Below are 27,155 nucleotides of genomic sequence, written 5' to 3'. Positions count from 1 at the left end.
TTTCCAACTATTTCTTTCAACTCTGGTATTAATACACATCTGTCTTATTTGTTTGGGGATGATTCTTTGAGTGCAAATATCTGTTAAATCCAAGTGTCTTTTGTACTATGAATGTCAAATCATTGTATTTCTGAATATGGGTTTCTGCAGAAACCACTTTGGACTAGATGATTTGTTGGAACATTAAAGATGCCCAGTTCATTTTTTCACATCTATAACAAATGTTTTATTAAAAAAAAGTCTCTTGGCCCATTTGTGATTTGCAAACATTATGATCATGCTATAAATTTATATGTGTGCATGTGTATATATATGTGTGTGTATGTATATATATATATACATATTTGTATGTGTATATATATATATATATATATGTGTTGTCCTTCAGAAATCAGCATAGTAATAGCAAAAAAAGGAAGAACTATTTCATGTTGTAAATAAATAGAGAATGTAGGTCCTTCAAAACTACTGTGCCTTGGCAGGGCGCAGTGGCTAACTCCTGTAATCCCAGCAATTTGGGAGGCCGAGACTGGTGGATCACTTGAGGTCAGGAGGTCGAGACCAGCTTGGCCAACATGGCAAAACTCTGTATCTACTAAAAATACAAAAATTAGATGGGCATGGTGGTGGGCAGCTGTACTCCCAGCTGCTTGGGAGCCTGAGGCAGGAGAACTGCTTGAACCTGGGAGGCAGAGGTTGCAATGAGCCGAGATCGTGTTACTGCACTCTAGCCTGGGTGACAGAGCCAGACTCCATCTCAAAACAAAACAAAAAAACTACTGTGCCTTGAGAATATTCTAAGAGAAGAATGGAAAAAGTGACCTTTCAAAAAGTTTCTACTCATCTGAGTTTCTTCAGGTTCAGTATTAGACTTGCTTAACTTAAAATTGGGCACTGTAAAGTTAACATTTTTGTAATTCAAAAACATGGTTTATGGGATTATAATGTGGATGAAATTGAGATTAGATGGAACAAGACAAACTATGAAGGACAGCATTCATAATAGCATATGGGGATAATAGTTACCCTTTTCATTTTTCATCTCATGTCCAGCAAAATGCCAGAGGAACAACAATACTACTAATAATATTAGTACTAATAATAGCAATAATAAACTCCATGTAGGTAAGCCCTAAATACAAGCAATGAGTTCCTTATGATTCAGAACACTTTCATTATAAATTTCAGCATAATGTTAGTTTACAAAGAACAGAGATGTCTTGTAAACTTCTTTCAACCATCCCAGAAACACTGAAGACTAATTCCTGGGAACTAATCTTGAGTAAGATGCTGACTATAGACTGCTGGTCTAAAACAGCATGAGTGCTGATGCTGAACAGGAGTTTTCCTGAAGTCACATAACAAAGGGCAAATAATTTTAAATTTGTATTTTTATCTATAAAAATATAATAAGATATTAAAATTAACATATTAAAGTCCAAATCATACACATAATTATATGTTATTATAGAATTTAAATATGTACACCTTAGGAAATAAAGTGGTAGAAATAAAATTATATTGATTTATTAAGAGTTAATTAAGTGTTAATAATTATTGCTTTGTATTCAATGGTTTATACCTGATGTTGTCTCTTTGCTTATTGATTCTTCAAATATGTCATAATAATTTATGACCATTTTGTTCAAAACAACAATAAAAGTTAAACCAATGAAAACTGGGTTAAAAGAGATGGCTTCTGTCCTCCAGCAGGTGATACTTTACACATGAAAATAAACAGAAAAACATACTTTAATATAGAGTGTGAAAAACAGTGTGATATGGCAGATAAGAGTGGATATGGATATATATTTAACATAACTTCATTCAGAGATTTAACATATAAACTTATATAAATAACAATTGTTTTACTTGCAATGTATAAATTATTCATTCAAATTGTTCTCAAGTGCAAAACTTGGACTTCATTATTATAAAACTGTCATGGAATTCGGAAAAATTATAAAATCATTGTTTATGATAAATTGTGTATTTATATCAAATATGCAAATTCTATGGTTAACTCTTAAAAATGAATATAATGAAAAGACAAACAGTACAACAGATGTCTAATTGCTAGTTCATATTTCTAAAAGGAATTTATTTTTGCTGAAAATGCTAGTTTTACATCTGTACACAAAATTTAAAACATTATGTAGAAAGAATACGCATGATGTATTTATCTAGGATGAAAATATTTCCTGGAGATTTGAGAACCAAGTTTTAATTTTGTTTCCAGCTGACTCTACCATTTTACAGTATTACTGAAAAATGTATACAATTCTAATGATAATATGTATTGTTTTGTTTGTAGATCTATATGGTAACAGAATATTTGAGAAGCTATGAAGAGGGTTAAAATATTTGTAAGTACATTATCTAAAAATTATACACTTAACAACACAATCTTGAGGGCATATAGTTGGAAAATTTATTTTTTATTATTTTAGAAAATTTTTCTCTTGTCTTATGCATCTATGTTTTTACATAGATGAGGGATTTCTTTCTGTCAGGCGACTAATTCATTGTGTTGTCTTCTCCTCAAAGTAACATTTAGCTTGCTCTAGGAGTCTGTCTTTTTGTTACCTAACTTTTAATCTTGTCTGATAAAACTGAAATTATGCCAGAGTGAAGATTTGAATGTTTTGCTTAAAATAAAAGTATTAGTTTGATTATATCATATTTTATTGGTAATTTTCATACCTACATTAGGTATCTACAAACAAACTACTCCAACTTATTTTCTTATATTTCTTGTTAAAGCTACCAAATTAATTAATTCCCCGTTTCATGGTATTGTTACTACAAAATCCAGCTTTCTATTAATACAATCTATATGCCTGTTTTCATCTGCACCTCAACACACTGTTCCCCTAAGAGGCACTATAACACAATTTCCAGATAGGGAAGGTTTTAATTGGTTTTATTGATTGCTATATCTTTAGCTCCAATTATGTTCTTGACATAGAGCATATAATGAAAAAATAAGTATTGATTACATGAAGGTCACTGGCCTCTCACCAACCTACACTGACCCTTTTACGGTTTGAATAGTTGTTTCCCCCAACTCCAAAACTCATGGTGAAATTTAATTGCCATTGTAACGTATTAATAAGTGGGATACTGAAGAGGTTATGAAGGCTCCACCCTCATGGGTGGGATTGGTGTTGTTATAAAGGGATGAGTTTGGCACCATCTTGCTCTCTCTCTCTCTCACCCTCTCTTTGCGCTCCTGTACGTCCGTCATGTGATGAAGCATCAATAAGTCCCTTGCTCAATATCTCAGCAACTCAATATTAAACATCTCATCTTCTAAAACTGTGGGCCAGTAAATTTCTGTTCATTATAAATTACCTAGTTGTGGATATCCTGATATAGCAGCACATAATGGACTAGGACAAAAATTGGTATGGTACCAGGGAATTGGGGTGTTAATATAACAAATACTTGAAAATGTAAATTTCACTTTGGGATTGGAAATGTGCTAGAGTAAAAGAATTTGGAGAAACAGGCCAAAAAAGCCTAGATTGCCATGAAGGAAGCATTAAGGGCAATTCGAGTGAGAGCTTAGTAAAAGAGGAGAGCTTCCAGGAAAGTCTGAAACTTCTTAGAGATTACTTAAGTGGCTGTGATCATAATGCTGGTAGAAATACAGGAAGTAAAGGTCATTCTGGTGACATCTTGGACAGAAGTTAGAAACGTGGTGTTGGAAATCAGTGGAAAGGCCATCCTTGTAATAAAGTGGCAAAGAACTTGGCTAAATTGTGCTATAGGGCTTTATGGAAGGCAAAATTTAAGAGTAATGAACTTGGACATCTGGTTGAAGAAATATCTAAGCAAAATGTTGAAAGGGCTGCCTGGCTTCTCATAATTGCATATAGTAAAACAGGAGAAGGGAGAAATTATTTGAAGATACAATTTATCTTCAAAAGGTAAGCAGAACAAAAATTTGGAAAATCTGGAGCTTGGCCATGTAAAGAATAAAAAGACCTGTTCAAGAGAAAAAAAAGAATGTGGCCAAGTGACCATTTGATAAGATTAGTATGGAGAGAAAGAAACCAGGAGCTATTCATTAAGACAATGGGATAATGAGCCTGAAAGTATTTTGAAGATTTTTGAGATTGCCCCTCCATCACAGGCTCACAGTACCAAGACCTTGAAGGCAAGGTTTCCAGGGAGGTTCCTGTAGGACCTTAGAGTTTGTTTCCTGTGTCACCTCAAATGTATGTTCTTCTCCTTCTGGTGCAGCATAGCTTGGCAACCCCAATCATGGCTCAAGTGGACCTGGGTGCAGCACCAGTTACCACACTGGAATGTAGAGGTCATATAAACCTTGGCGATGTGCACGTGCTGCTAAGCAGGCTTGCAGAGTGCAAAAGCTGTGGAAGCATGGCTGCCTTCAGCTACATTTCAAAGAATGCTGCAGGGATCAGCTGCAAGGACAGAGCTGTCAAAGACAGTCCTCACTAGGTCCATTACCTAGTGGAACCAGGGGAGGGGGATGGGCCTCTCTGAAGACCTCAGAACTATAAAACTGCTAGTGAGCAACATGAGCCTGGGAGAGCTGCAGATGCAAGACTCCTGCATATCAGAGTCGCTGTGTGGGCTGAGCTCAGTAAAGCCATAGGCTGGGGCTTCCCAAAGTCTCATGGCTTTGGGAACGCTAGTGTGTCTAGAAGGTGGAACATGGAGTCAAGGGAGATTATTCTGGAGCCTTAAGATTTAATATTAGGCCAGATGTGGTGGCTTACGCCTGTAATCCCAGCACTTTGGGAGGCTGAAGCAGAAGGATCAGTTAAGCCCAGTTTGAGACCAGCCTGAGCAACATAGGGAAACTCTGTCTTGACAAAAAAATAAAAATTAAATATTAACTTGATATGGTGGCACATGCCTATGGCCTCAGCTGCTTGGGAGGCTGAGGTAGGAAGATTCCTTGGGCATTGGGAGGTTGAGGCTGCAATGAGCCATGATTACACCAGTGCACTCTGGCCTGAGTAATAGAGTGAGACTCTGTCTCAAAAAAACCGAAAACAAAAAGGCAAAAAGATTTAATGTAGTGTGCTCTGTTGTTGGGTTTTGGACTTACTTGGGACAAGTTGTCTCTTTCTTTTTGCTTATTTATCCCTTTTGAAATGGAAATATCTGCCCTATGTGGGTCCCATCATTGCAGTTTAAAAGTAAAGAACTTGTGTGATTTCATAGTCTCACAGCTGGAGAAAAGTTCACCTTAGGATGAGTCACACCTTGAGTCGCACCCGTATCTGATTTAGATGAGACTCTGAATTTTATACTTTTGAGTTGATGCTGGATTGAACTCAGACTTTTGCGATGGAATGAATGTATTTTGTACATGAAAAGGACATGAGTTTTGGGGGTGCCAGGGGCAGAATAATATGGTTTGAATTTTTGCCCCCCTCAAAAACCCATGTTAAAACTTAATTGCCATTCTAATAGTATTTAAGAGGCAGAACCTTTAGGAGGTAATAAGGCTGTGAGGGCTTCACTCTTAGGGGTGAGATTGGTGCTGTTATAAAAGGGTGCATTTAGCCCTATCCTGTTCTCTTTCTTGCCTTTCTCTCTGCCTTTCTGCACTTCCATCATGTAATCATGCAGCAAGAAGGCCCTGGACAGAAGTTGTTCCTTAATATCGAATTTTCCAGCTTCCAGAAGCATTTAAGTCAATAAATTTATTTTTATTATAAATTACCCAGTTTTAGGTGTTCTGTTACAGCAGCAGAAAATAGACTTAGCCCTGAATTCATAACCTCTTAACTACTACTGAATTCTCATCTGTATATGCCACTTTATTCAAGTCCATTTCACATCTAAAAGTTAATAAAAGTGTGTATTTTCCTACATTTTCATATATTTTAAATAGAATTTGAGTAAAATGCTTTCAGTTAGTCAATAAAATTAAATGAAAGTGGCTTCAGTTTTAGGATTTATTTGGCTTATCTATTAAAAATAATACATATGAAAGTAGAGTTAAAAGGATTTTCTAGAGTTAGAATTTAGAAGTGGATCACTGACGGAAAATAATATTTGAGAATTTTTGTTATTTGAGAAATTTTATTGGTAATTTGAGAAAAATGAATAATCTCAGGTCTGCATAGGATGAATTAATGTTATGCCTGCAACATTCTGATTCATTAGAAAATAAGAATGTTGAATGCCTAATAGGGCCTAACAAAAAGACACTGGAGTTATCTAGCGAGTAGGGATCCACTGGCTAATGTGTGATACGCTGAGGACCAAGAAGAATCACTATAATTACTGTTACATTAACTAAATAAAAATGAGAAAAACATTAAAGAAGTATCAAATCAATTCCTTGTTTTGGAAATTACTATTAAATAGGAAAATAAACACTTATCTTGCCTTTTTATGAAAAACTACAATTCCTATGTACTTGCTGAGTAATTTTTTGAAGAAAACCAAAAATGACAAAATTATAAAATAACCACTTGCAATTATGTTTAAAATAATATATATTAACAGCAGAAAAGAGAATTCAGGTTTAAGGAACTTACAAAATACTTTTTTGGTGGTTTTACTGAAATTATTAACAGCTTTATTTATGTGTTTTCAGAATTAGTTAATATAATACATACCCGATGAAATGAGCAATTTTCTCTAGGAACATTGAAAAATATGTTCTATTCTCAGAATATAATAAAAGAAGTTATACCATAGAGTTTTAATCAAGAATCTCAAATATAAACATATATCCTAAAAAGATTATAGCAATTATAAAACAGTTTTCCACTGTGACATCAACTCTATTCCCATATAGTGATTTCATGTCATTTCTCTCCATTGGCTATCCATAGCTCATACCTTACACTTAGACTTGGTAAATAATGTACTGTGCTTATTCAATCCTATTCACAGGCTTTTATAAGTGTTGTTAATTGTTATACTTGGAATAACCACTGGTTAAGATGGGAAAATATTCTCTCGAAATCCAGCATTGTCACGTGATTGAAAACAAATGATGTATTTCAAAATAGTTTTTAGGAATATCAGTCACTTATCCCAGATCATGCCAAAGTAGTTAAATCTCTCAAATAATCATAGTCTAAGAGTGATGACCCCTCAGTGAATAGCTTTCCATATCTACCCTCCACTAAGTTGGTGCTACCAAGAAGTGAGTTAACCATGGCCTTCTGGTGTGTTATTTTCACCTTATTTGGTGAAATGCTCTTGATGCATTGGAATGCCTTAATAAATTGACCAAATAACATTGTTTTTTTTCTCTCTCCCCATAACTAAGACGGGGATGCATTATAAGGTAAAAATAATGTAACAAATATAACAATATAGTAAAAAAAAATCTAGGGATCATAGGTCCTGTTTAACTGGAAGAAATTTAGATGTATTTAATTCTAAGGTTTTTTTTTAACCTATGATGGCTCATATTTCACTACTATGAGACAAAGGAAAGATCAAGCAAATGTGTTTCTAATATTTCATTGCTATTTCAACTTGAGAACTATAATTTTATTTTTAAGATAATATGGTTTGAATTTCACTTGAAATATTTTTCTGTTATAAGAATTGAAAAGATACTAAATAGTAAGCTTCATAGTCTCTCATACAGAAAACCCTAAATGAAATAGAATGAAATATAAACATCTTCACACTAATACTCTGCCATCTTCCTCATCAGTCTACCTTCCTAGGACCTCATGTACAATTCCTTCAACTGAGCTACACTTTCATCACCTCTCAATTTAAGTCAACCAAATCCCATTTCAGCTACAATTGTATTTTTTTCTTCTTTGATTTTTATTACTTTTATTATCATCGATGGTTTTATCTGACATCAATCTCCTACTTAGGCTTCTTTAGGAACTTCAAAACACTTAAAGCTGGTAAAACAATTAGAACACATACAGTCAGTTGTTTCTTGACCTGCATTTTTCTTTCCAAAAAGAGATTAATCCATGTAAGAGCTTTTAGATAATTATAATTTAATTAATATGGAAAATATTGTGTGTGCATAAACCACAATAGAAGGGTACAATGGAAGTGTGCACTATGACCACGTCACTCCTCCCCTCCCACAGGCTGACAGGGCACCATGCAGAGATGATTATCCTGAGCGCACGGTTTCTATAGTGGGAAAAGAGAACTAGAAGTGGAAATTCAGCTTCCCTAATATTCAGAGATGCTTCCTATTAAGCCCATTCCTGTCTCCACTCATGAATAATACAGTGGGTAACAACACAATTAGGCTGTTTGGGGTCAAGTAGAAACAAAACAAAGTTGTGGAACTCACAGTGACTAGTGCATGCATCTTAGTGGAAGCTCTATGTACCTGCCAGTAGTAGTGTCCAGTTAGAGGTATCAGTTAAAGACGAGCTCACCTGCAAAACCAAACTAGTGGCTCCCACAAACAATGGAAAACTCCACCTGTTTGAATCTCTAGACAGCCAGTGTCCATGCCTAAGCTCAGATCCTACTACAATGCCCAGCCAAGGGAGAGATGCCTACCACAGTGCATTTTTTTAACAGAGCACAGGGGCTAGACCTGCCCCACCTAGCAGTTTAAACAACTCTGTTCACCTCCAAAGCCTACCTTGAGGGCCAACCCAGGCAGGGAGGCAAACCTCCAATTTCCATTTCTACCAAACATAGAAGCTAGTCTTGTCTGTCCCAAGCAGTGACTCCACCCAACCTTGAGGCCCAGCCTGCAACCCTGTCTAACTGTAGAACTCAAAAAGCAGTACCACATGGCTTGGAAATATATTCTGTGGCCTGGCCCAAACAGAGGCAATCACAGTGCCTAGCCAGCAGCTTGGCCAGATTGCAGAACACATCCAGTATTCTCATCAGACAGTGGAGACCAGCAAACAGTGCCATCCAAACTCAGAGCCAAGGCAATGGCCCAGTAATACAGAGAATCAGAAAGCAAACTCTGCTTGCCTGGGATTGGTACCAGCTGGTCCATTTAGAACCACAAGCTAGACTATGTAAGCGAAGGTCTAATCCTGCCCAAGAACATCTGTAAAAGCTGGAAAAGGTGGCTGTCTGCTCAAATGTGTGGAGAGCAACAAAAGGACATAAGGATTATGAAGAATCAGGGAATAATGACACCTCTAAAAGAAACTAATAAAGCTTCAATAATGAATCCTAAAGAAATGGAGATATATGAAAAGACTGACAAATAATTTGTAATAATCCTCCTAAAGAAGTTCAATGAAATACAAGAATATACAGATAGAAAATTAAATCTATTGTTAAAGAAATAAGAAATTTGACAAAGAAACAATAAAAACAATAAAAAATCTAGAGATGAAGAATACAATGATGGAACGGAAAAATGCACTTGAAAGCTTCAACAGCAGGTTCAAACAAGCAGAAGAAAAACTTAGGAGCTTTAAGACAGACTATTTAATATTATCAAGTCAGAGGAATAGAAAGAAAACAGAACAGAAAGGAAAGAAGAAAGCCTTTAGGAATTATGGAGCACTATCAAGAGATCTAATTTTAATGTTTGTAAAGAAAACCAAAAGATAACAGGGGTAGCTACACTTACATCTTAGTCTGTTTGTGGCACAGTAACAAAATACCCAAGATCATGTAATATATAAAGAACATTTTTTGTTGTTGTTTTACTGTTCTAGAGAAGTCTGAGATTGAGATGCCAGCACTTTTCTTTATCTGGTGAGAGTTGTTCTCTATTTCCAAGATGGTACCTTGATGTAGCATCCTCCAGAGGGAAGAAACCCTGTGCTTTCACATGACAGAACGTGAAAGGCGAAAAGGGATAAATTGCCTCCATCAGGTTTTTTATAAGAGCATCTAATCTCACTCACTAGGTGAAGAGCTATGATGACCTAATCACTCTTAAAATCTTACCTCTAAATAATATCACATTGGCTGTTAAGTTTTAACAACTGAATTTTTGAGTAGACACATTTAAACCATAGCAACTTAGAGAAAATAGACTTTAAGTAAAACTCATAAAGACAGACAAAGGGGTCTCTTTATATTGTAAAGGTGTTAATTAATTAAGAAGTTAAAACAGTTGTAAATATATATATACACAACATTGGAGCCTCTAAATATATAAATATTAGAGGACCTTAAGGAAGACATAAATTACAATAAAATTATGGTAGAGGACACCAATACTCCACTTTCAAGAAAAGGTAGATCACTTAGACAGAAAATTAATATGAAAACATTGGACTTAAATGGTAATTTAGACCAAATGGATCCAACAGACATACAGAACATTCCACCAAATAGTAACAGAATGTATTTTCTTGTCAAACACACATGGAACATTCTCTAAGACAGATCATATATTAGGCCACAAAACAAGTCTGAACACATCAAGAGAACTGAAATCATATCAACTATCTTTTCTGATCAAAATATCATAAAACTAGAAATTAACAACAGTAGAAATCTTTCAAAAATCACAAATATGTGGAAATTAAGCCTGAACAACCAATGACTCAGATACAATGGCAAAGACTTGGAACCAACCGAAATGCCCATCAATGATAGACTGAATAGAGAAACTGTGGCACATATACACCATGGAATACTATGCAACCATAAAAAAGGGTGAGTTCATGCCCTTTGCAGGGACGTGGATGAAGCTGGAAACCATCATTCTCAGCAAACTAACACAGAAACAGAAAACCAAACACCACATGTTCTCAATCATAAGTAGGAGTTGAACAATGAAAACACATGGATACAGGGAGGGGAATATCACACAGCAGGGCCTATCAAGAGGTGGGGGAGCTAGGGGAGGGATAGCATTAGGAGAAATACCTAATATAGATGACAGGTTGATGGGTGCAGCAAACAACCATGGCACGTGTATACCTATGTAATAAACCTGCACGTTCTGCACATGAATCCCAGAACTTAAAGTATATATACATATAAAAGAAAAAGTAGTTCAGGCACTGAAAAAAAAGCAAAAATGAAATTAAAAAATAAATCTTGTGACAAATGAAAATGGAAGTACAACATACCAAAACTTATGGATTGTAGCAAAGTCCTCAGAGGGAATTTTATAGGAATACATGCTATATCAATAAAAAGAAAGATCTCAAATAAACAACCGAATTGTATACTTCAAGGAAGTAGAAATAGAAGAACAAACTAAACTCAAAGTTAGAAGATGGAAGGAAATAATAAAGGTCAGAGAAGAAATAAATAGAGACAACAAAACAAGAGAAAAACCAATGAATGCAAGAATTGGTTTTTTGAAAGGATAGACAAAATTGATAACCCCTTAACTAGAATAAGAATAAAAGAGAAGACTCCAAAAATCAGAAATGAAGGAAAATAAATTATAGCTGTTATCACAGAAATATAAAATATCTTAAACTTTCCTAAGAATAATTATATGCCAACAAATTTGATAACCTCGTAGAAGTGATGGCAGCAGCAACCTGACTGGAGAGGCCACCAGCTTCTATGGGGAGGCCCAGCTGGGGCTGCACTCTTCATGGAGCCAGCGGGAGCTGGGATCAGGTGAGAGCTGCAGGCACCCAGTTGCAGCTGCAGACCCAGGCATCCCTGTGCTCCCTGGGTCCTGGGAAGCCCACCTCCCCCTACAGACTCAGAAGTGCCTGCCCCCACTCCATGGCCTCTCCTTGCTCCTGGTGCCTGCTCTGATTTTGGAACAAGGTTGAGTCTGAGCCAGGGCACTTTCACGACCCGTCTGGGTGTGCGTGTGCTTAGGGCAGCGCTGATATGTCAGTCCCCTGCCACCTTGGCCCCCTCCAGACTTTGGGTGCTGACAAACATGAGAGGGAGGCTGAGGGGGAGAGGGGGGCTTGGTATGGGCCTTCAGGTGTCTCTTGGCAGGAACAGACCGGCTGCTGTGGACAATATTACTGATGGTGGTGGGAGGCAGACAGGCTCCTGGGTAGACAGGGGCAGGTCCCTTGTGAAGCTCCACCTTCAAGCCAGGAAAGACCTGAAGCATGAGGGCCAGGCATTTCCAGTTGGAGTCATGGCCTGGAGTGAGAAGTGAGAAATTATGGTGCTTTTTCTAAACCCACCCATGGCCACCCATGGACCAATCAGCATGCACTTCCTCCCTGCTGAGCCTATAAAAAATTCCCAGACCCAGCCAGATGCACACAGACATCAGGACTACCAGCTGCAAGAAGCAGCTAGCTAATTAGGGTCTCCTTGACTCGTTAGGATGACCTGCCTGAGGAAAGGAGCTACTCACTCTGGGTCTCCTCTCCACTGAGAGCTGGACAGTCATCAAGATGACCTCCTGTGGAAAGGAGCTATCCAGTGCAGGTCCCCTGAGAGCTTTCCTGTCACTCAGTGAAGGTCCTCTCTGCCTTGCTCACCCTCTAGTTTTCCATGCACCTCATTCTTTCTGGATGCAGGAAAAGAACTTGGGACCAGCTGATTGGCTGGACTGAGAGAGCTGTAATACAAACAGGGCTGAGATGCCCCTCTCTGTTCACCACATTGCAGCCAATAAGAAAGAGAGAAGAGCTGAGGCCCTCTGTGGAGTCCAGACCTACGTGCTCTCCAAGCCAGGGCTTTAACACCCTCTTTGGGGCTCTGCAGTTTCTAGTGTCTCTGAGCATTCGGGTGCCACCACATTCCCCTTATCCAGATGCTGGTGCCGACAGCGGAAGCTGTTTGCTATACATCTGGTCCAGCTGCAGCCTCACATGGAGCCAGAGCCTGTGCCAGTGCCTGGAGCTGCCTTCCCCACCGCAGCAGCCAGCATTCCTGCCTGTGTGCAATGGCCAGACCCCACGCTCTCTCACTTACACACCCCTTGCTCCTGGGTACCTGGCTCGTCCTTGGTAGGTGTGGGATCTAGGCCGGTAGCATGAGCCAAGCGCAACGTGCCATGCCGAATTGGTGGAACAAGCCCAGTGGACACAGTAAATACTCAAGCTGAAGGTGCCACTGGCCAAAGGAGTTTCCAGCTTGTGAAGCGACACCCCAGGCATCCTGTAACAGAAGTGGATAAATTCCCAGACATATAAAATCTACCAAGACTGAATCATAAAAAATAGAAAATAGAAACAGACTAATGAGCAAAAATGTTGACTCAGTAATAAAAAATATCTCATCAAAGAAAAACCCAAAAACTGATGGCTTCCTTGGTGAATACAATACATTTACAGAAGAACTAATACCAATCCTTCTCAAACCAAAGGAAAGCTGGAAGCATCATACTATCTCATTTCAAACTATATTACAATGCTATTGTAATTAAAACGGTATAGGACTGGCATAAAAACACATTGTGCAATGAAGAGACTAGAGAGTACAAAAACAAACCACTTCTTTTAATGGTCCATTAATTTTTGACAGATGCCAACATGATCCAATGGAAAAAGGACAGTCTCTTCAATAAAGGATTTTGGGAAAACTGAGTAGCCACAGGTAGAATAAAAAAAAAAACTGGACCCTTATCTCAAACAATATACAAAAATTAACTTAAAATAGATTAAAGAATTAAGCAAATGGGGCACTTTGGCTCATGCCTGTAATACCAGCACATTGGAAACTGAGGTGAGTGTATTGCTTGAGCCCAGGAGTTTGAATCCAGCCTGGACAACATGTCAGAACCCCATTTCTACAAGAAATATAAAGATTAGCCTGGTGTAGTGGCATGTGCCTTGCAGTCCCAGCTATATAGGAGCCTGAGGTGGGAGGATGGTTTGAGTCCAGGAGGTGGAGGTTCTAGTAAGCTGAGATTGTGTCATTGCACTCCAGCCTTGGCAACAGAGTGAAACTCCATCTCAAAAAAAAAAAAAAAAAAAAAATTAGCCCAGCGTGGTGGTATGCACCTGTAGTTCCAGCTATTTGAGAGGCTGAGGTGGGAGGATGGCTTGAGTCCAGGAGGTGGAGGTTGCAGTGGGCTGAGGTCATGCCACTGCACTCCAGCCTGGGCTTTGGAACCAGACCCTACCTCAAAGAAAAAAAAAAAAAAATTAAATCCATGACTGAAACTAAAACTAGAGGAGAAAACAAACAGAAACAGCTACATGTAATTGGGTTATTGTTTATTTGGATTAGACTCCAAAAGCTCAGACAACAAAAGCAAAGATAGACAAATTGGATTATATCAAACTAAAAAGCTTCTGCACAGGAAGGAAAACAATTAACAAATTAAAAAACAACCTACAGAGTGGGAAAAAATATTTGTCAACCAAAAAATGTGATAAGGGGTTAATGTCTGATATATAATAACTCAATACCAATAAAACAACCCAATTTTAAAATGAGCTAATTACCTTAATAGGCGTTTCTTAAAAGAAAACACACAAATGGATAATGGATCTATTATATAATTCACAAAATGATATACAAGTGGCTAACAGATATCAATCAAGTACATCTAATAATTTAGAATTGCCCAGTTGAAATTTGAGAGGCTGTGCTCCCTTTAACATCACTAGTCATTTAGAAAAATGCAAATTAAACCCACAATAATTTATCACCTAACACCTGTCAGAATGGCCATTATCAAAAGAAAGATAAGAAACATTAATAAGGTTGTGGAGTAAAGGGAACCCTGTACACAGTCAGTGGGAATGTAAACTGGTACAGTCACTATGGACAACTGTATGGAGATTTTCCTCAAACAAGTTTTAAAAAATTAACATTTGATCGAACAAGCACACACTAGGTATATATACCCAAAGGAAATGTTGTCATTTGCCACAACAAGCCTGGACCTGGAGGACATTATGCTAAGGGAAATAAGTTCTGCACAGAAAGACAAATACCATTCACATTTATATGTGCAATCTAAAGTAATAAAACTCTTAGAAGCAGAAAATAGTGTTGATTACCAGAGTCTGGGAGTTGGAGTGAATTGGAAGATGTTGGTCAAAGGGTGCAATGTTTCATTTAAACAGGAAAAATAAATGGTAAGTATTTGAGATGATGGATGGTTAATTAGCTTGATTCAGTTATTGCACATTATATACATATATCACAGCATCACTTTGTACTTCACAAACATATACAATTATAATTTGTCAAAATAAAATCATAAAACCACTGATCCAATAAAATCTTGTTTTAAAAATTAGGCGAGATACCCAGATAACCAAATTAAATTAATATTGATGATTTATCAAATTCCTAACCTCAGCTAAAACTGTTCTGAAATTTCTTTGTAATGATATTCAGCCTGAAAGAGTAGTTGTAGTAAAATATGTACCTGGATATATATTTATTTTGTAATAACTATGAAAAATAATAAAAATATCTCATAATATCAGGTAACCTTAACCATTATCTTGCAACATTTCTGAAAGATAGAAGCTGTTCAATTTTTAAATATATATATGAGCAATTATTTGTATGCATTTATTTCTTTCAAGATGGCTATAAAATCTTTTCTATTATCACATAATTGCCTATAAAATGGAAGATTTCCTTCCCATTTTGTAGCATGTAAATAATATGGGTAATTTATTTATAAATTAAATGCAGACTTTTGGTAGAGTACATATGGCCATAGATCTCTACAGCTGCTGTTCTGAGGTTTCTTTAATTCCTGAGGGGGTAAGATTCTTATTTATGATGTAGCCAGGTGCTGATGTTTACAGTAGAATCAGTGTTTTTCTTATATATGTGTGAAAGTGTATGAAGCCAGAATCTGTTTGTAACTGGTATGTATCTAAAAATATATATAAATTGCTTATGCACAAGCATATAATTTAAAACTTTCCTACACCTATGATTATAACTTTGAATAATTGTTAATTATATCTACTGCATATGGTGGTTGTGAGAATTAAATATATTTTTACATAAAGAATGCACTTAGCTAGTGCTTAGCTTATAAAAATATTCTAGGATATTTATTTATTTGTTTATTTGGCAGTTTGGAAGTAAAATGTTGAATGTTGTTTATAACAAAATGCTCTTCCCCACTTGTCCAAAGAAGACAAACTAGAGAAATGGCTAAAAATTCTTATCTAACTTATATGATTTTAGGCTTAAACAGAACGTAAACCATTCTTAGATTGACTGGGAGAGTCAATACAAAAGTAATGTAAAATGATAGAATTAAAAATGAAGTAAAATAGCATGCTTGACAGAAACTTTTGGTATTATATAAAAAGAGGAAGTATAGGAAAATGAGTTCTATACATAAGTATGATTTTATTTAGCCATTATTTATTGACTGTGGATTAAGCATTTGTGTCTTGCCAATGTCTGCAAATTCAAGAGTGAATAAGACATTATCCCTGTACTCCAGAACTTACAGTTTAGTGGTGTTGAGCGTGATATATAAGAGAATAGACTATGACAACATATTGTAATATTTGTGTAAAAAAGTACTGAAATATTTGAACAGAAAAGACAGTTATTTGTTGATTTTTTTCTCATTGCTTCCTTCAAACAAGCTGTTTTCAATCTCCTTTTTCACATTTTTAGAATATCTTTGTTAAATCCCATCATTTATAATTGTTGTGTTAAAAGTAAGATGTCATGGTTCCCTTCTTGCAGGTATTTCAGGTATCTAGAAACAGTTCCTTTGGGTACATTATCTCTTATTGAAAATGGCAGAGCAATGGTAGGCACAATATAGGTATCCATAGTCACTGCAGTATCAGAAAACATGGCAAAATGAATGGAAGGTCTAGGCAGAGTTCCTGCTGTCATCCTCATAACTACAGCAAGTTTAGCCCTTTTCAAAGAATCAGCCATGACAGTCCAAGGTAACATACTTCATTCTCTAAATTTGCTCCGGCAAACAGCTGAAAAGAGACAAACTATTGCAACTTTGAATATAATTTCACAAAATAGGTTTATTTGGGGAGTACAAGCTTCAGTTTTTTCTTCCTTATGGAAGGTTGAATAAAATTTAAGTATATCATAAGGAGTTAGGTTATTACTTGGTACCCCCAAATAGGTAAAATATATAATACAGGTTTTGAGCTTTAAGATACTAGGAAACCATAGGCATAGAGTAAAAGGGCTTAGATATCTGGGAAATATTTCTTTCATTTCCCGATGCCAGTGATTAAAAGAGGGAAATTATTTCTGTGTGTTATGGAATGATAACGTTGATGTTATCATTGTATTGATGACCTGGTTCTAGATTCCCAAACCATGGCCCAGGATGATCATTGAATGATAAGCTGCTAAGGATTTGTGCATGTTTTGAGAAAGAGGAAAGCTGCCAGAGGCTTGGTAGTCATACTTTAGTTCTGAAGTAATGACTCAATCTCACAATTACATGTTCATCCCTGCTTGTGTTGTTTCAGATCTAAACTTACAGCTCAATGAATTTGCTGATTAGATCTTCTTCAGTCTGTGAATTAAGGGAACCAGAAGTGGGCTCTGTGCAAGAAAGATTTATTTTTAAATTTAGATGTGTCCAAGATGAAATCTGTGTAATCAAGACACATGAATTCCTATTATTACATAAACATAAAACAGATTTCTGGGAAGCTCTTCTGGAAATCCTTGCTTCAAGGTTTGGTCATCTGCAAAAGAAGATGGGTTTAATAAGCTTCTGAGTACAGGGCACTGCAAGGCTTATGCCATCAATTTACTCAGAGATCATTTATAAGTTACAAAAAGAAGGCTGCAAAGGCATGGAATAAACCTAAATGCCTATCAATGATAGACTGGATAAAGAAAATGTGGTACATATGCACCATGGAACACTATGCAGCTAAAAAATATATAAAAAAAAGAAAGCACATCTTTTGCAGGGACGTGGATGGAGCTGGAGGCCATTATACCTAACAATCTAACACAGGAACAGAAAAACGAATACCACATGTTCTCACTTATAAGTGGGAGCTAAATGATGTGAACATATAGACACATAGAGGGGAACAACGCATACTGGGGCCTGTCAGAAGGTGGAGGGTAGGAGGGGAGAGAGGATCAAGAAAAGTAACTTCTGAGTACTAGGCTTAATACCTGGGTGAAAAAATAATCTGCACAACAAATGCCCATGACAGAAGTTTACCTGTGTAACAAAGCTGCACTCGTACCCCTGAACTTAAAAGCTAAAAAAAGAAAAAAAAAAAAAAAGAAGCTGGAAAGCATATGGTGTTCTGCCTGATAGTTTTTCAATTCCTTAATTTTGTCCTGAGAAATGATACATTCTTATTACAGTGTACATATATATATATATGCATGTACATAGATTTTGTATATACATATTATCTTTCACACACATATGCATATATATAATGCATATATGTGTGTGTGTGTGTATACACGAACACACACCTCCCACACAGAGAAAGAGGAAGAAGGAGAGTCATTTAGTTACCCTAAAAAGGAAAACTATAATTTCCATTGTCAATCACCTCAACTATAAATGATAGAATTGAACCACCTTGTTCCACAGAAGCAGAGAACAGGTCATGTCCTTAGAGCTTCACAATGGATGAAAATCTCTTTTATCAACCATTCCTAAGGCAGGGACAAAATCTCTACTCTTGAGACTTTAAGGCAAAAGAGAAAAGAAACAACCTTTCACGGCTGATGGTTAAGAGAAAAGTGAAGGGAGTTTTTTTTTACTATTTCTTAGATAAAAATAAAAGAAGAAACTTAAAATAACACCTTTTGGTGGGTGACAGTCTCTTAATGTTCTAAGTTCTGTGCTTTCATAAAAGCTGAAACAGCTAATCAATGTAGGTGTGCGAAGAAGAAAGGTATCTCCCGAGAGCTTTGATTACCAGTTTCCTAGAATAGAAATGTGAGGAATAAAATACAACCATGAATCTAATAGTGCTTCAGAATCAAGTAGATCTATCTAAAAAATAAAATAAAAGAATAAACATATACATCTGCCAAAAGGAAAACAAAAGAACTAAAATAATAAACAATTTTTGATTTAGCATCACCTGGTTGCAGTGAATTATAATGGAAAAGTAATATCCTTATTCCATATTGTCATGGCAGGATAATTTGATAACTAAATATGGAACTACCAAAGGCCTCAATTAATTAGGCAGCACCGTAGAATCACTTGTAGAGAGATGCTCTAAGGAAGCATAGGTAACGAGAGGGATTGAAGGTTTTATATAAACATTTAAACCATAGCCTGTCTATGGAATGCACCATTATCAGTGCAAAGTACATAAACATAAGAAAATTTCTATTATCTCGCATCATCTAGTTATAACTATTCCACGGAAGGACTCCAGGTTGGGATGCTAGAGATCATTATGTTTAAAAAGTTTTTATTGAATTGTTGACATAATTGTTCTCCCTTTCCTTTCTATTTTCAAGTAGGGATGCAAGGGGATGATTATCTCTTTGATAACTAGAGATTGTAAGTAAGGTGTGGGAGGTTAAGTTCTGAAATGTCTCTGAATGATCCCTGCCTCCTCTCATTCAGACCTCTGTACCCCTGTGTGTATGTATGTGTGTGTCTTGAGATGTGTGGACGTGATGACTTGATTGTAATGAATAGAATATAGTGAAAGTGATGAACTGTTAATTCTGATATTAGACTAGAAAAGACTGTGACTTTTATTACTCTCTCTCTCTCTTTCTTACCTTCGTGGCTTTCTTTGATAAAGCAAGTCCAGAATATGTATAGAACTCTTCAAAATCAATGTGAAAATAGCTCCATGGAAACATGAGCAAAGTATATGACTGATTAGTACCACAAAACCCCCAATGGACAACCAAATACAAGCGGGAACATGAAATTCCACTGTAATTAGTTATACTGTAATTAGTTAAATGCAAATTACGTACAAAATGAGGTAATATTGTACACCACCAGATTTGCAAAGTGCAAAAATTTCAGAAACAGATGTTGATAATGATACAGAGAAAATAATGCCATATATTTAATGGCATAGTATTGCTAGAATAGATTTAGAGAAAAAAGTTTAATAATTCCTAGTGTCCTGAGTATAACTAGCAGAATAGCTCTGAAGAAAAAAGATGGTAATACTTAGTGGTCCAACCAGTGTCAGTTGTTACAGTTTCAAATTGGCAATCAGGCACAAGTGACACACAGGCTTTAATCTAACATTATGCATAATTGGCTTTACAGAAGATTATGGGACAAGAAATACTGTGATAAAGCATTTTACCTCATTGGGAGGCCTGGTTCACAGCTGCTTTTATCACATCAACGTGCAGGGAGTGTCCAGCTACTGAAATTAAAAGCAAGGTCAATGTAAATTACACGGACACAAGAAGGCTGCAGTATCCACTTGCACCAGCCATTTATACTGGGTCAATTCCAAAGATGGACATTTCACAACAACAAGGAAGACATAAAAATCCACATTCATCTTGACACTGTACATTCCAAAGAAAGAGACAGGATTATTTTCTCAAGTAGAACTGGAACAATACAGGCCAAATGTTAAACGTTTATTTTTTTACAGTAAATTTTAAAGTGTGGTGCTACCATTTAGCAACCACACATCTAAGCTAAATAATTAATACGAATAACTTCCAGTTTCTATACTAAATTAACTTTCAAGCATATGCACAATGTACACATGGACAAAACACTATTTGCAATGGCAGAGTTTTCAAATGACTTAATTTTCCATTTTAAGGAAACAAGTAAACATTTATGGTTTATTCCCAAGTTAAAATAAATGGATTTACATTACCCAAGCTATAAAAATATAAACTGCAGGTTGAATGAAAAAAGGTTGAAAAAGAATGTGTGAAATCTGAAACTTTCAAAACTAGAGAAAAATGACACTGTATCCCAAGTATTTATCTTTAAAATGGTGACAATATAATAACTTTTGCATAGGGTAGGCATAGCATTTTAATGAGTTAATGCATATAAATTATTTAGCATATTATCTGGACTATGGTAAGGTATCAATGGTAGCTATTATTATTTGAATGAATATATATATTATTTATATATATATATATATATCACAGTAAAAGTGTTAAAATACTGGAAAATTACATACATTCCCTTTAGTATAATAGCAACCTTTATGTAAGGAGATACAAAAATTGATAAGGTATTAATCTAATTTTTATTTTATTTAACAAAAGAAATATTGAGCAAATGTGCCAAATAATAACACATCTGTTTGTCTAAGCGTAAAATAATCTATTATTTTCTTCTACTTTTTTCATATGCTTATCATATTTCATAAATAAATATGTTAATTAAAAGAAAAGTAGAGGCTGGGCATGGTGGCTCATGCCTGTAATCCCAGTACTTTGGGAGGCCAAGGCGGGTGGATCACGAGGCCAGGAGACTGAGACCATCCTGGCTAATACGGTGAAACCCCATCTATCCTAAAAATACAAAAAAATTAGCTGGGTGTGTTGGCACACGCCTGTAGTCCCAGCTACTTGGGAGGCTGAGGCAGGAGAATCACTTGAACTTGGGAGCCGGAGGTTGCAGTGAGTTGAGATCATGCCACTGCACTCCAGCCTGGGCAACAGAGTACGACTGTGTAAAAAAAAAAAAAAAGAAAGAAAAAGAAAAGCAGAAGAGCAGAATGCTCAATGTGGGTAAGCTTTTTTAGTGAGAAAACAAACTTCTAGACCTATATAGAATGGAGAAAAAAGTTAGAAGACAGGACAATTTTATTTTAGTAGCGTTGAATAAGGAGAGCTAATATGAAGATTACGTTTATGTTACAGTTGCTATTTATTTTATGGAATAATAGAAATGGTTTATAAAAATTGACAATAGTAGCAAATATTAAGGTGAGTTCTAAATTTGTCCATTAGAATGTTTCATTCTAGTATGAAAATGCAATCAAACAACAATATACCTACAACTATGCAAGAAACTGGGTCTTGCAGAAAGAATATTGTAGCTTTGTTTTATTTTTTTGTTTATTTTGTTGTTTATGGTTTTAGAGGCGGGGTCTCACTATGTTGCCCAGGCTGGAGTGCAGTGGCTATTCACAGGCAAGCACAAAGTGTGCTACAGTCTTGAACTCCTGGCCTCAAATGATCCTCCCACATCAGTATCTTGAGTAGTTAGGACTACAAGAAGATGACAAGGTGTCCAGCCAGCATTGCAGCTTTGAAGAATTTGCAATCTTTTTATAACATTGAATAGCCAAGGCATTGTCATAAAATAGTTAGAATTTGATTCTCTCTGCCCTGTCAACTCCAATATATATTAGAAAATTAGTAAAGTAACAATGCATAACCATCCTAAAATGCATATGGAATCTCAAAACACCATGAAAGGCCAAAACAGTCTTGAGAAAGAAAAACTGGGGGCTTCATATTTTCTGATTAGAAAATATATTATAAAGCTACAGTAATTAAAACAATGCAGTTCTGGCATAGAACACACATACAGACCAGTGGAACAGAATAGAGTCTAGAAATGAACACTCACATATATGATCAAATGTTTGTTGACAAGGGTGTCAGGGCTACACAATGGGGAAAGATTGTCTCTTCCAACAAATTGTTAGGCAAGCAAGACATTCATATGAAAAAATGAAGTTGCATCCTTATTTTACACCATATACAAAAAATTAACTCAAAATGGCTTAAACATCTAAATGTGAGATGTGATATTGTAAAATTCCTAGAAGAAAACACAAAGGAGAAGTTTCATGACATTGGTTTTGGCAATGATTTATTGGATATAACACCCAAACTACAGGAAGAAAAGCACAGAAGAGAAATGGAATAATAACAAACTTAAAATAACTCCTGTGCAGCAAAGAAAACTATTCACAGAGTAAATAGGCAGCCTATGAAATGGGAGAAAATATTTGCAAATCATATATCCAACAAATGGTTAGTACCCAGAATGTATAAAGCACTTATACAACTGAATAACAACAATATCCAAATAACTATTTCTTTAAATAGTTAAGACTAAAAGAATATAAGCATGCATTTTATTTTTTTATTTTTAATTTTTGTGGGCACATTATTTTTGCTCACTTACACTAGCTTTTTGCCCAATATTCCTTGTTTCTATTATACAACATAATTATTAACTGCTCATGTATTATTTCTTTGTCAAGTAGAAGGAGATAACTTCAGTGTCACAAAAAAAATACCCAGAAGTCTGGCCGTTAAAGGTGTTATCTGTCATGTATTTATGCGGTACATGAGATGTTTTGATAGAGGCATTTAATTTAAAGTGAAATAAGCGCATCAAAAAGAATGAATTACCCATCCCCTCAGGCATTTATCCACTAAGTTGCAAACAAAGCAATTACACCTTTCAGTTGTTTTAAAATGTACAGTTTTTCTTATATTTAAAACTATTTTTAAAGGTAAGTTTCCAGACAAAATTAGTAGGTTCAAGGTCGTGGACATTTTATATATCCTGTCATTTTGTTTTCCAAAAGTGTTGTTCTCAAACTCCATACTGTGAGCCTCTATAATCTATGAATGTGTGAATATCATAAGACTACACTTTCTAAATTGTTTGTATATAGTGACAATATAAATAATGGGTTTCCTTATTCTGTAATAATATGAGAGTTATCTAGACAACATTTTGCTAGTGCTGTAAAAATAGGAAAACAAAAGAGTAGTAAACAATAATGCAGTGTGGAAGATGCTAAATTTATCCCACTCTAATTTTGACCATATCCATCTGCTTTTTACCATCTTAAGACAGCTGAGCCACTTTTTATTTTCTCTTTGCTCCCTACTTCTTCCAGTGAAAAAGTGCTATTGAGAAAATGTAAGCAATAATCAAACCACTCCAGAACATATAGAATGAAGCAATTTGTCAAATAACTCAAGGCAATCTTTGTAATACATAATGAGGCCAAAAGGTGGAGATTTAATGTGTGGACAAAAACACCTTCAAAATAGTATTTGCTTCTGAAAATATTTATGTTGCTGCCATGCGTTGGTCTCAAGGACCAATATGTATTGTACAAAGTGCCAGTGTCTGTATATAGACATGAAATAACTTACTGATAATATGAATTGTAAATGTGCTGATGTTGGGTGTGCTGGACAGAAAATACAAGCAGTTCCAGGGTTCTGCTCTAACTGTCTATAAGGCATGTGTTTTTAAAAAGTGCCTGGCCCACTTAGATAGTGTTGAAAATTGATGCTGAATAATTGATGAAAAATGATGAAAAATGAAATTGATGAAAAATGAAAGAGAAAGAAAAATAGTTGTATTTGATACTGGAAAACTCTAAAGCAACTTAAATAAAATATTCAGAATGCAATAAAATGCAGTAGAACTGACATGTTTACTATATTCAGGAGCTGTGTTTGTCATTTAACATATTTATAATTTTTAATCTTTATATGAACATTTAAAATAGATATTCATATCACAGTTTTTGATTGAGGTATGTTAAAATTCATATAACTTAACTAACTGTTTCAGGTATCAGAGAGTTAATTTAAAAATGGGATCAGAGCTTGAAGATAGGTTGACATGCCCCCATGTCCCAAGCTATTTATTGCAAGCTCTGACTTTCTCCAGGTATTTTCAGAACTTATACATTCACTTTATAAAGTCTACTCAGATGTCACTTAATTCAGGTGTTCTCCCTAACCTCACCCTAAATAAATGAACTATTCCCACAATTGGTCTCTTTCATCTCTTTCCTCTGATTTTGTTATTGTCTATCATTCTCTCCACAACAGAAAGTAGCCTACCCAATGGGAAGATCAGTGCTTGACTCACAGAAAGTAGCCTAATATATCCGGACACATGTCTACCCATATACACATTTATCTGAGTTTCTGTATACAGAAATGAATAGTCTTACAAGGGCAAATATAGCCAACTCCACCTCCCATCAACAAATAGTACTAATGATTGTTTGTCAGCATTACTCTAGAGTTATGAACGACTAGAATTAAGAGGATTTCAGACATCTAACTCCATAACTACACATGTCCATATCTCTATATAACCATAATAATTATATAACTATCTCAGTTCACCAATAATTAACTTCATTTTAAATCTAGGTCAGAAACTCATTTGGGCTAGAATTGTTTTGTTTTGCCTTGCCCTATTGCTTTATTTTGTTTTCTTTCAGATAGATGAGAAAAATCATTTTGGATTGTCTAATCAAGTGTACTAGAAAAGGAGAATTGAAACATTTCTACATTACATAACTCTGTGTTCTTTAGTAACAAAAATATAAAATAGAAATGGATTGAATCAAACATACTAACTTCAGTGTTCTTCAGGATCATCTGGATAGCCTATTGAAAGGCAGATTGGCTGGGCGTGGAGGCTCACACCTATAATCTCAAAATTTCGGGAGTCTGAAGTAGGGAGATTGCTTAAATCTAAGAGTTCAAGACTACCTTGGGCAACATAGCAAGACTCTAGCTCTACAAAAATATTTTTTTTACAAAATTAGCTGGGCCTGGTGGCACATGCCTGGAGTCCTAGCTATTCAAGAGGCTGAGGCAGGAGAACAGCTTGAGCCCAGGTGTTTGAAGCTGCAATGAGTCAAGATTATGCCACTACGCTCCAGCCTGAGTGACAGTGAGACACCATCAATAATAATAATAATAATGACAGATTTCTGGCCTCCAATTATAACATTTCTGGTTCACATAGTATTTGTGGGGCCCAGGAATAATCATTTCCTACAAGATTTCCTGTGATGCTGTTGGTCCTGTTACCACACTTTAAGAATCACTGACCTAGCACAGGCTCCATTCAATGAGGTGGCAGGCTGATCTAGGGGCTCCAGCACTTGACTCCTTTGAAAGTAATTTTGCATTTACCACTGCTGTGGATTAGGCAATCAAGCAGTTGAATCATGTGTTTATCCATGACAGTTGCTCAGAAGGGTCTGTCTTATAATAAGCCTTTTAATGTAACTCTACCTACATACAGAGGGCACGAACATTGTCATCTAAGTGTGTTAGTCTCTTTGATTGTTGTATGTATTTGCCTGCGTTAATTAGTTACCTTTCCATTCAAACATTTCAGAGAGAGGGAGAGAAAGGAAGAAGAAAAGACAATTTAAAAAGATTTTTGACCTTCAACACAGAGATCTGATCTTGGCCTGTCATGTATTCAGGCTAACTCAGAAGCCATTTCTTTAGTGACATTCTATGTCTAGGCTTTGATATCTGTAATTTCCTTAAAAACTTGTTATTTTAAAATTTGTTTTAGGATAATTCTGAAAAAGCATTTTTAGACCCTGTTATTGACAGACATGCTAATGTTTTGAAAATATAGTTGAGATTTTAGAAAACTGAATTTAGTCCATTTAAAAGCAATTTTATTTTTCTCCAGATTTCTTAAGGTATAACTGAAAAGTAAAAATTATATATATTTATGGTGTGCAATGTGATATTTTGATATATGCATACATTGTTAAATTATTAAATCAAACAAATTGAGATATTCCTCACCTCATACACATATTTTTGTGTCAAAACCCTTGAAATCTCTCAGAAATTTTCAAGAATGCAATACATTACTATTAACTATGGTAGTCAGGCTATACAACAGCTCTCCAGAACTAATTCATCCTAACTGAAACTTTGTACCATTTGGCCAACTCCTCTTTATTCCCTGATGACTTTGCTCTGTCCCTCTACCAGGCCCCAGACAACTACCATTCTACTCTGCTTCCATGAGTTAAATGTTATTTACGATTGCACATGTGAGATCATGCAGTGTTTGTCTTTCTTTTCCTGGCTTGTTTCATGTAGTATAATGTCCTCCAGTTTCATCCACGTTGTCACAAGTGGCAGGACATCCTTCATTTTTAAGACTGAAGAACATCGATTGTGTGTGCTAAAGAGTGTTTTATTGTGTGTGTGAGTGGAGCATTTTATGTGTGTGTGTGAGTGTGTGTGTGCATGTGTGTGTGCATGTGTGTGTGCGTGCATGAAGGCACACATTTTATTTATCCAAAAATCTGCCAATGAACACTTAGATTGATCCCATATCTTAGCTACTGTCAATAATTTTGCAATGCACATAGGGGTGCAGATATCTGTGTGAAGTACTGACTTTATTCTCTTTGGATGTAGTATACTCCGTAGTAAGATTGCTGGATCATATATAGTAGTTCTATTTTTAACCTTTTGGAAAACCCCCACAAACTGTTTTCCACAATGGCTGTAGTAATTTACATTTCCACCAATGCCATACAAGGGTTCCATTTTCTCCGTATTCTCACCAACACTTGCAATCTCTTGTCTTTCTTATAACAGCCATCCTAACAGGTGTGAGGTGTCTCACTGTGGTTTTGATTTTCATTACC

At 35.8% G+C, this 27,155-nt stretch overlaps 1 long non-coding RNA gene across 4 annotated transcripts in view; it reads left to right on the top strand.

The window, feature by feature from the left end:
• LOC129047963 (uncharacterized) overlaps positions 1-27,155 on the top strand; it is a 246,145-nt gene that overhangs the window by 16,133 nt on the left and 202,857 nt on the right. For all 4 annotated transcript variants that reach the window (XR_010136445.1, XR_010136444.1, XR_010136447.1 and 1 more), the window contains exon 2: positions 2,315-2,366. This is a non-coding gene — a long non-coding RNA (uncharacterized LOC129047963). The remainder of the gene's footprint in view (positions 1-2,314; positions 2,367-27,155) is intronic.

This window comes from Pongo abelii, chromosome 13 (genome assembly GCF_028885655.2).
Source record: "Pongo abelii isolate AG06213 chromosome 13, NHGRI_mPonAbe1-v2.0_pri, whole genome shotgun sequence".
Lineage (NCBI taxonomy): Eukaryota > Metazoa > Chordata > Mammalia > Primates > Hominidae > Pongo > Pongo abelii.
The sequence above is the reverse complement of the archived record's forward strand: the minus strand, read 5'-3'. Positions and strand labels throughout refer to the sequence as shown.